We start from the raw sequence: 8657 nt of genomic DNA, 5'->3' as shown, positions 1-8657 counted from the left end.
CAACAACGAAAACAAAGTAATAAAAACTAGCATTGTAAATAGTGACAAAGAAGAATTCGGAAAATAAGTTTATTTTGAATTTTAATAAACTAAACGTTCACCAAAAAACTTTAGTGAGAAAAATTGCAAAAACGAACTACAAACATATTAATGCCAAACATTCGATAGAATTTATAGAATATTGTAGATACATATATAAATATATATATATTGTATATAAATTATACATATGTGTGTGCGTTTCTTTGTTCTTTAAATTAACAAGGTAAGTTATTTCATATATATAACATAACATAACATAACATCCATCCATCTATCCATTCATCCATCCATCCATCCATCCATTCATCTATGCATTCATCATTATTCTTCCAGCAGGTCTTTCATCTGGCCATCAATTTTGCGAGCCTGCCCCCGTCACATCGTCGCGAATACTTTCCTGCCGTGTGCACCTCTACATGAGATATTGAATATATTTCAATTCCTACTAATCTCCACGCCAAGCTTTGGGTTTTGAAAAATTGTCGCATTGGATAGATATCAAACGATATAAACATAAGCCGTTTAATGTTTAAAATTCGGTTGGTGCTTGTGCAAAAAAATTTGATTTAAATTTAATTAATTTGCGTCCATGCAGTTTATATAGTCTGTATGTGTCTGGTCATTGTCCTAAAGACGAATTATCACACGTGTCCTAAAGACGAATTATCACAAGACACACACACAACAAACACGTCACAGATGCACAGGAGAACATTTCGAGGAGCGAGAGATGAAACATGCTTGGATCATTTTCTTGATGGATGTGATGTTGAGTTCACTGATGATATGTGCCAACAAAACTTTTCAATTATGCAAAATTGCACGCATTTGTAAGGCTTTGATGTGACTGAATGAAAAGAAAACAAACTTGTCACTGGCCAGAAGATGGCGAAAAAAACATTTTCAGAATATCAATCTCTGCTAATCTCTGCTATGCTTCTATAAGAGAGGTTAATTTATAAGAATGTACTGAGAGATGGATGAATGGATGGATGGATGGATGGATGGACGGACGGACGGACGGATGGATGGATGATGCATTTATGTTAAAACAACAAAAAGCAGGTGATGTAAATGTAAATATTAAAAAAATCTCGGTGTTTTCATCCTTCCAATTTGAACGAATGATTGATTTATTGTGCATCATCGTTGCATTTAGAATACATGCAGGTTGAAAAAATTATTTTTTTTTTAGTTTATATGTTTACTCAACAATTTGTATATATATATATATTTATAAATATTTAAATATATAAGCTGTACATAAACTAAAATTGTAAGCGATCTTTAAATTTTTTTCATGGCTATAAACAGTTTAAAATATACGCTGAATTTAAATTCAAATCAATGTTTAAAAATAAACTTTTTGAAATGTTAAATTCCAAACATCCTTTAAAATAAAGAAGTTGCAAGGCAGATCAGTTTGATCGTGGCTTGATGAAATCTTTCATCGAGGTTTATAAAATCAAAACATGACAACGTCTTCAAATCCCTTGATAAGAACGGCCACAATGGAGGATCATCATTCTTTCATGAATTGAAAACTAGATAAATAAATCTTATCTCATACCAAGAATTATCTAATTTATTTTGGTATTTAAATTTAGTAACGTGATTTATTTTTAACTCAAACTTAGCAAACATTTTTAGGGTGAAAATAAACAAAGATTTAAATATTAAAGTTTTTGTTTGCAAAGTGGAAATGAATTGAATCAATAATTTTTCACACAAGAAACTTTTAGACAATACCCTGTTAACATTTATCAGTCATACGTCACAAAGTGAATCTCTGTTGAAAAGTTGAAAAATAATTTTTATTTCATATATTAAATTATTAAAAAATGAAACATTGACTTTCTTGAAGTGTTAGCATTTATTTACGTATAATGGCTTGGGAGTTTTGTTTGCAGTGTGAGACAATGATGTGATGTAAAATGATGCGATGTAACATGATGTGATGTAAAATGATGCGATGCAACATGATGTGATGAAAATTGACCAGTTTGTTTACTAAGGTAGGGTAGTCTTATAATTATATAAAGTGACAACATTGGTTTAAAAGAAATTGACAGGAAGAAATATTTTCATCATTGAGAAAAATTTAAAAAAAAAATTGAATTATTTATCTATTATAGCAAAGCTAAAAATAATGGAACCTGTGTGGTTTCTACACTGATGTATGCTTGTAAAACATGGACAAACTAAGGCGTAAAAAAACAGACGTAGTCCTACGAAAACGTTGTTGAGAACCAGGTCAAAGACGAAAATCATGAAACAAAACCATAAGAAGTCAACTTTTAAAACAAAAATGTATTGAGAAAAAAGACAATATAGAAAACCTAGGTCTGGACATACTTGCAGACAACCAAATGACAGTCAAATTAAGTAAAACCGTACTAATGAAGAAGAGAAACTGAAAAAATGAAGACCTGCCAAAAAAGGATGGATGACATTACAGAATAAACAATTAACTAATGTAGAAGTGTTGAATTCAATAAAATTGACTAAAATTAGAAGTCTAAAAGAAAGCTGGAGAATTTTTCGGTCTTAGTGGTCCCAAAGGAGAGTAATAAAAACCGTCGATAGTATGGTTCTATTTGTTCTCCTTTCTTAGAGGGTCTTCCAACTGCATTGTTCTGTGGAGTCTTCCTTATTCGTGATTGGCGTTTCTCCATCATAAACAAATCCTTGGCAATTCTCGACAATTCGTGTTTTGCTGCAACATTTTTGCGCTGCTATGTTATTCAGAATGCCTTTAATTATTGACGTCCCATGTTTTTGCTAAAGTAATTTTTATGGCACCTCTCTGCGTGTGGATGCTTGACTTTCCTGTTAGTGTGGCTGCAAAATTAACGTAAAGAATGGTAACACACACCCACATGCACACACCTCTATCGATATATTTTTTAGTGATATATATCGAATTATTTGTTTACTTTTTGTTCTTTTTTGTCTTATTTATTTATTTATTTGTTTACTTAAATATAATGCATTTACTTGTGGTCCATTCAATGCAGTAAAATATACACATCCTTTTTAATAACTTTGGTGTGCATTTTGTGGATGAAAATTTTTTTTGTTCCAACAAATATTTATTTATTCATTTAAACACAGATGAAAATTATTTACAAGGTGATTGCATGGTATTGAAAAACAAGCAAATTGATGATTAAACAAAATAAATAGTGATTCATAAAAATCAGAAGTCCATTAGAAAGGTCGTAAATTGTTTTATGAAAAAACCCAACAACTTAAAAAAGGAAATTCGAATGAGGAGGAAGCAGGCGTTCAAGACACCAGCGATAACTTGCTGTTAATTGTAAGCCATTATTGCCGTTCTGTCCTTTATTTTTTATGCAAATTGTTTCGAAGGGCAAGTGTGCATATGGCATTGTTTGTTAGCAGCCTGGTGGCGGTAAGCACTGTTGATTATTTCATCTGCGTAATGTTTGTTGTAAACAGCCGACAAGCACGCACCTGCAACATCCAATGCAAACATTTCATTTTGGCAACCTTTCCAACATTTACCCAAAGAAATCTTCCAATAACATTCATCATTTCCGCGGCAAGAAGCACCTCAGAACGTATGCAAATCAGTCATATATCGATTTTCTACAATAATATTTACAAAATTTTCTATAATTTTTGGACATATAAAAATTTGTTTTGGGAAAAAATTCAAAACTATTGTTCTCAAGTAGTAAGAAGCGAGAAGGCAGCTTAATAATGGGAAATCATTAGGAGCGTCGATGCATGCTGCGAGTGGAATGAATAGTTATGCGTCGAAGAACTCTCGTAAAGTAAACTCCCTTGAATGGAAGTGTGGCCGCAACACAAAATAATTTATCAACGGTTTAAAAATAGAAGAAGTATTTTAAGGTAGGAAGTGTTTACTTCAATTGAATTTTTAAAATAGTTAATTTAAAGAAATAAATGTAATTATTTTAATACATGCACATTTACTTGAGCGTAATAAAACGACGTAACCGTGTGGTTGGACAATAAAAAAATTGTAGAGTTCCTTTATTACATTACATCATAACGCTTCAAATTCATCAGATTATTATTACATCATCATAACAATATCAGTTAATCTACCAACATTTATCTCATCATCATTTTCATCATATCGTTAAGCAACATCGCATCATCATCACATCAACACTGCCTCATTGCAGCATCATCACATCATTACATCATCACAACATTACAACATCTTCATTGCATCAGCGTGCCATTCCAAATGTCAGTCCAGTTTTTGAAGCTTTCATAATTTTAATTAATCTCCATGCATCTCTATCACCCGCCAACATCTTCATATACTTTGTATTGTCGTTTTGTGCTTCTTCTCCTCAGCAATCAAAACCCTCCTACGTGCATGCATTCTGACCAACTTGATAACAGCTTCCAAAGGAGATGTTCTTCTAAACCAGACCACCCAGAACGAGATAACTCAGCAAAAAATGTTAATTGAGTTGGCTTGTAAACAACATCTGTTATAATACATTTGATAACTTATTTCTGCCAAATTTCATAAATTGTTTTTAAGGCTTTTACAACTACAGATTTAAATGATTCTGGTGTTTTGAAAATTCGATAGCGACCAATGACAAATAGCTTTTAAGTATTCGCCAAATGTAAACGATATTCTAAAATATTTCCACAAGAAGGCAGTTGCACAAAACAACGATGGGCGAGTTTAAAAACAAAATGCGCATAACTTCTTCGTTCAAACATTGATTAATTGCAATGAAAAATTAACAATCACATGTGATTAGAACGACTCAAAGCCAACGCTATGAACAGAATGTCAAATATTCAATTGAGAAATTGTTTGTAATAAACAAATAATAACAAAAAGTACTAATAAAAAATAAAAGCAATGAAATGGAGTGACGTTGACAGAGGGAGTCGGACAAGAAACTACTGAACATGCCAGAATGTGACGTTGTGAGAGCTGAGTAGGAACAAGTTGAGCAGAATATCAGGACTAATGCACAGGGAACAATTGTTCTACCGCAACAAAACTCAAAAAATGTTTCAAAATAAGTTATTTAAACCGTTGCAAATATGAATTAATTACAATAAAAAAATTAATGACCTACAGTAAACATCATCTTTGCAACAGTTCAACAAGCTGAAAAAAAGTTGAAACGAAAATTAATAATATTGGAAACTAAAAAAGTTAACCAAATCGATAAAAAAGAGTGATAAAAAATAGTGGCGAACGATGAATAATTATAGTGGCGGATGCATTGAGTTGCTGGACGCGTGCAGGTTGCAAGTCTTGTTTCAACACATACATTCCTCCGGAACAAAGGACCGTGCAATTTAAATTTAAATTTCAACGTGACGACAAATCATGATTTAAACTGAAAAGTGTTTACGGTTGAAACAATTTGAAAAAATTTGAATTCGTTTGTCGAAATTTGATTTTCGTCAAATTTGTTTGCTTTTCTCAATTTACTATTTTTGAATTAGTTTTTCAATTATAAATGAAAAATAAAAAAATCATTAGTTATGGAACTGTAGTTAAACAAGAAATCTGTAGTTTATTCTTTAGTTGGTGTATTTTAATGATTCAATAATAATAAATATAAAACCAGGCACCTTAAGATGTTTGGCGGAAGACTAGCAATGAGGCATACAAAGACACGAACTGACAGAGGAATATCATAAAAGCTTTATTAATAAATGCAAGCGAGTCAGTTGGATTCAATTGCAAAGCAGTAGAGTCATAAAACTTGGAAAAAAATTAACCTGCTCCCTCTTAATGCTGCCTGCATCAAGACAACCAGCACAACCTGCATGTTTCCCATGTTTCCAATGTTTCGTACGTTTCATTTGCTTCACGATGTGCTCCTAACAAAATAATATCGCATAATCAACCTGTCGAAATTTTTTTTTGTCAAATTTGTTGTTTGCTCTTCTCAATTTATTATTTTTGATTTATTGAAAGAGTTAATTAGTTTTTCAAATTTAAATGGAAAATAAAAAAATCATTAGTTTTGGAACTGTAGTTAAACAAGAAATCTGTAGTTTATTCTTTAGTCGGTGCATTTTAATGATTCAACAGCTCTTACTCTATTTTTAAATTTAAACGCAAATTGTTGGCTGGTGCCAGCTGGAAACCGCAGGTGCAAACTTCAAACATTGGAAGATCATGATGTCCCGCCAAATTCTGTTTAAGTGATATTTGAAAAACATCCATAGTACGTGTATTGTATAAGTATGTGAAGATGCTGGATGACGACCGGACATTTCTCATAACGGCAGAAAAGTTAAAGATGAAAATAAAACAATGTTGTTAACAACTCTGTAGCTTATAAATAGATTTCATTCACATTTCAAAATGCATGCTTGCATAATAACGACTCGATCATATCCTGGAATATCTTTTACGAAGTTCATTATTATACATAGTTTTATTATTATAATATTTATTTATAATCATTAACATTGCTATTTTTTTTATACTAATGTTCATTGATTCAGTCGCTTAATCAGTGAAGTAGTCAAAAATTGTTTCTGGGGTGGTCTTGGATGTTTTAGAAAAAGTGGACAATTTTTATTTTTCAAAATGCACATTTTTTAAAATTTTCATATCATATCGAAACTTGTCTTTATTAATCAAGTTTGGTAAAATGATGTCTTTCTGTGAAAAAGCTGTAACAATATGAAATCAACATTTTAAAACATTACGTAAAGATCATGTCACATTTAACCTCAAGCCTAATAAAAATATTTGTTTTAGTTGAGGGCTCTAGGCCGAAATCTTTCGCCTTTGGATACATCTTGGCGTTCAAATGTTTAGAAAGACGAACACACACATATGTTAAGCACCAACCAGCAACACAAATAGCTGCCATCAACTCCATGAATAAGGAATGAAAGGTCTTGTTACTAACAGTAATGAATACATAATCACCATCTTTGAACTGTGAGACATTCATCAACCGCAACCAATATCATTCATCATCATCATCATCATTCATCATCCCTATTTGTTCATATTTATCATCATTATTTATTTTCAACTGTCATAACCACCCATCGCGTTCATCATCATCTTCATTCCTCTTGATCATCACCACTAACGTCATTATTATCATCAAAGCTTTATTATCAGCGAGTTCCTCCACCCGCCTCCTCTCATGCAATCATACAATAACGATTGAACTTCACATCACGCCATGCCATGTCAGTCCTAACTATTTTAATGCCAGATTAATACTTTCAATTTTTATTTCAAGTTTACTTTTTGTCCTAAAAAAAGCTAAACATTGACCAAAAGAAACTGGATCGAAGAGAGTACAATTGCTTTCATTATTAATTTGCATGCACGTTTTGTACTGCTTGACATGGTTGACAAATCACAAAACCTGAAATATACTCATGACATTACAATTCAACAGAAAAATTTTGATTGACTGTGGGATCTAATTCTATCGCTAGATTTTATTTATTCAAATCAGATTTAAACGCAAATAAAAACAGGCACTATAATTTTATTTGAACGTACCAACATCTCCTAATCACACAAACATAAAATAAATAAATATATGAATTAAACAATAAATGCATATAATATATATATATATATATATATTAAACATTTATATAGCGCTTCTTTTACCAATGTTTAACGCTTCTCTCAACGGTTGGCAAAGTGCGATTTAAACGTTTTTAACTTCATAGAGTAGTAAAATTGTCAGTTTCGTTATAAGTAGTATTTTATTAATTCAATTTATTAATGGTCTTGCAACCATTTATTGTTTTTACTAACTGCAGTTAACTTTTCATCGTTTCATCCAGTTAAGAACTGCTAAATATATATTATATATATATTTATATATATATATATATATATATATATATAGTTATTATGTATATATATATATACAGTGGAACCTCCTTATAGCGAACTTCTATACAACGAAAATATCTATTTAACGAATTTTTTTATGTCCCTTGAAATTTATCATAACAAACTGTTTCTACAAAAGGTAAATAATTTTTCAATAACGAATACAATTAATGAAAGTTGAAAAAAACAATGGACAGGCAGCATTCTATGAATTGATATTAGCGGTACTTTTGTACACCTTTAATATCTTAGAGCTAAATTTATTATTCCCTATTCTAGTACCTGCGAATTCTTTTTATTTTACAACTATATCATGTGTAAATAAATGATTAAGAAGTTGTTTTTCATAAATATATAGCATATATACATCTTTTAGGCAATAGAGAATTTCTAGAAAACGAATTTTTTCCTGTAACCATCAAATTCGGAGTTCCGACTATATATAAGAACCAACATTGCTTTGTTTAGAGAAATTATATATACCAGACCTGCACTGAAGATGATTGGTAAAAAATCAAAATAAGGCCTATCAGCATGATGAATTTGGATAACAACAGTTTTTAAAAATTTTCATGATAATAAATTGAACAATTTCCTGAAAATTCTAGTAAAGAAAATTGAAAAGACAAACCTTAAATTGATAATTGGTTAATGCCAATAATTCGGTAGAATTCATACAATACTATACATATGTGTGTATTATATGTGAGTTGGGTCGGTGTACCTTTGTGTGTGCCTCGGTGTATGT

Source organism: Helobdella robusta (genome assembly GCF_000326865.2).
Source record: "Helobdella robusta unplaced genomic scaffold HELROscaffold_4, whole genome shotgun sequence".
NCBI classification, from domain to species: Eukaryota; Metazoa; Annelida; class Clitellata; order Rhynchobdellida; family Glossiphoniidae; genus Helobdella; species Helobdella robusta.
This window is presented reverse-complemented; position numbering follows the sequence as displayed.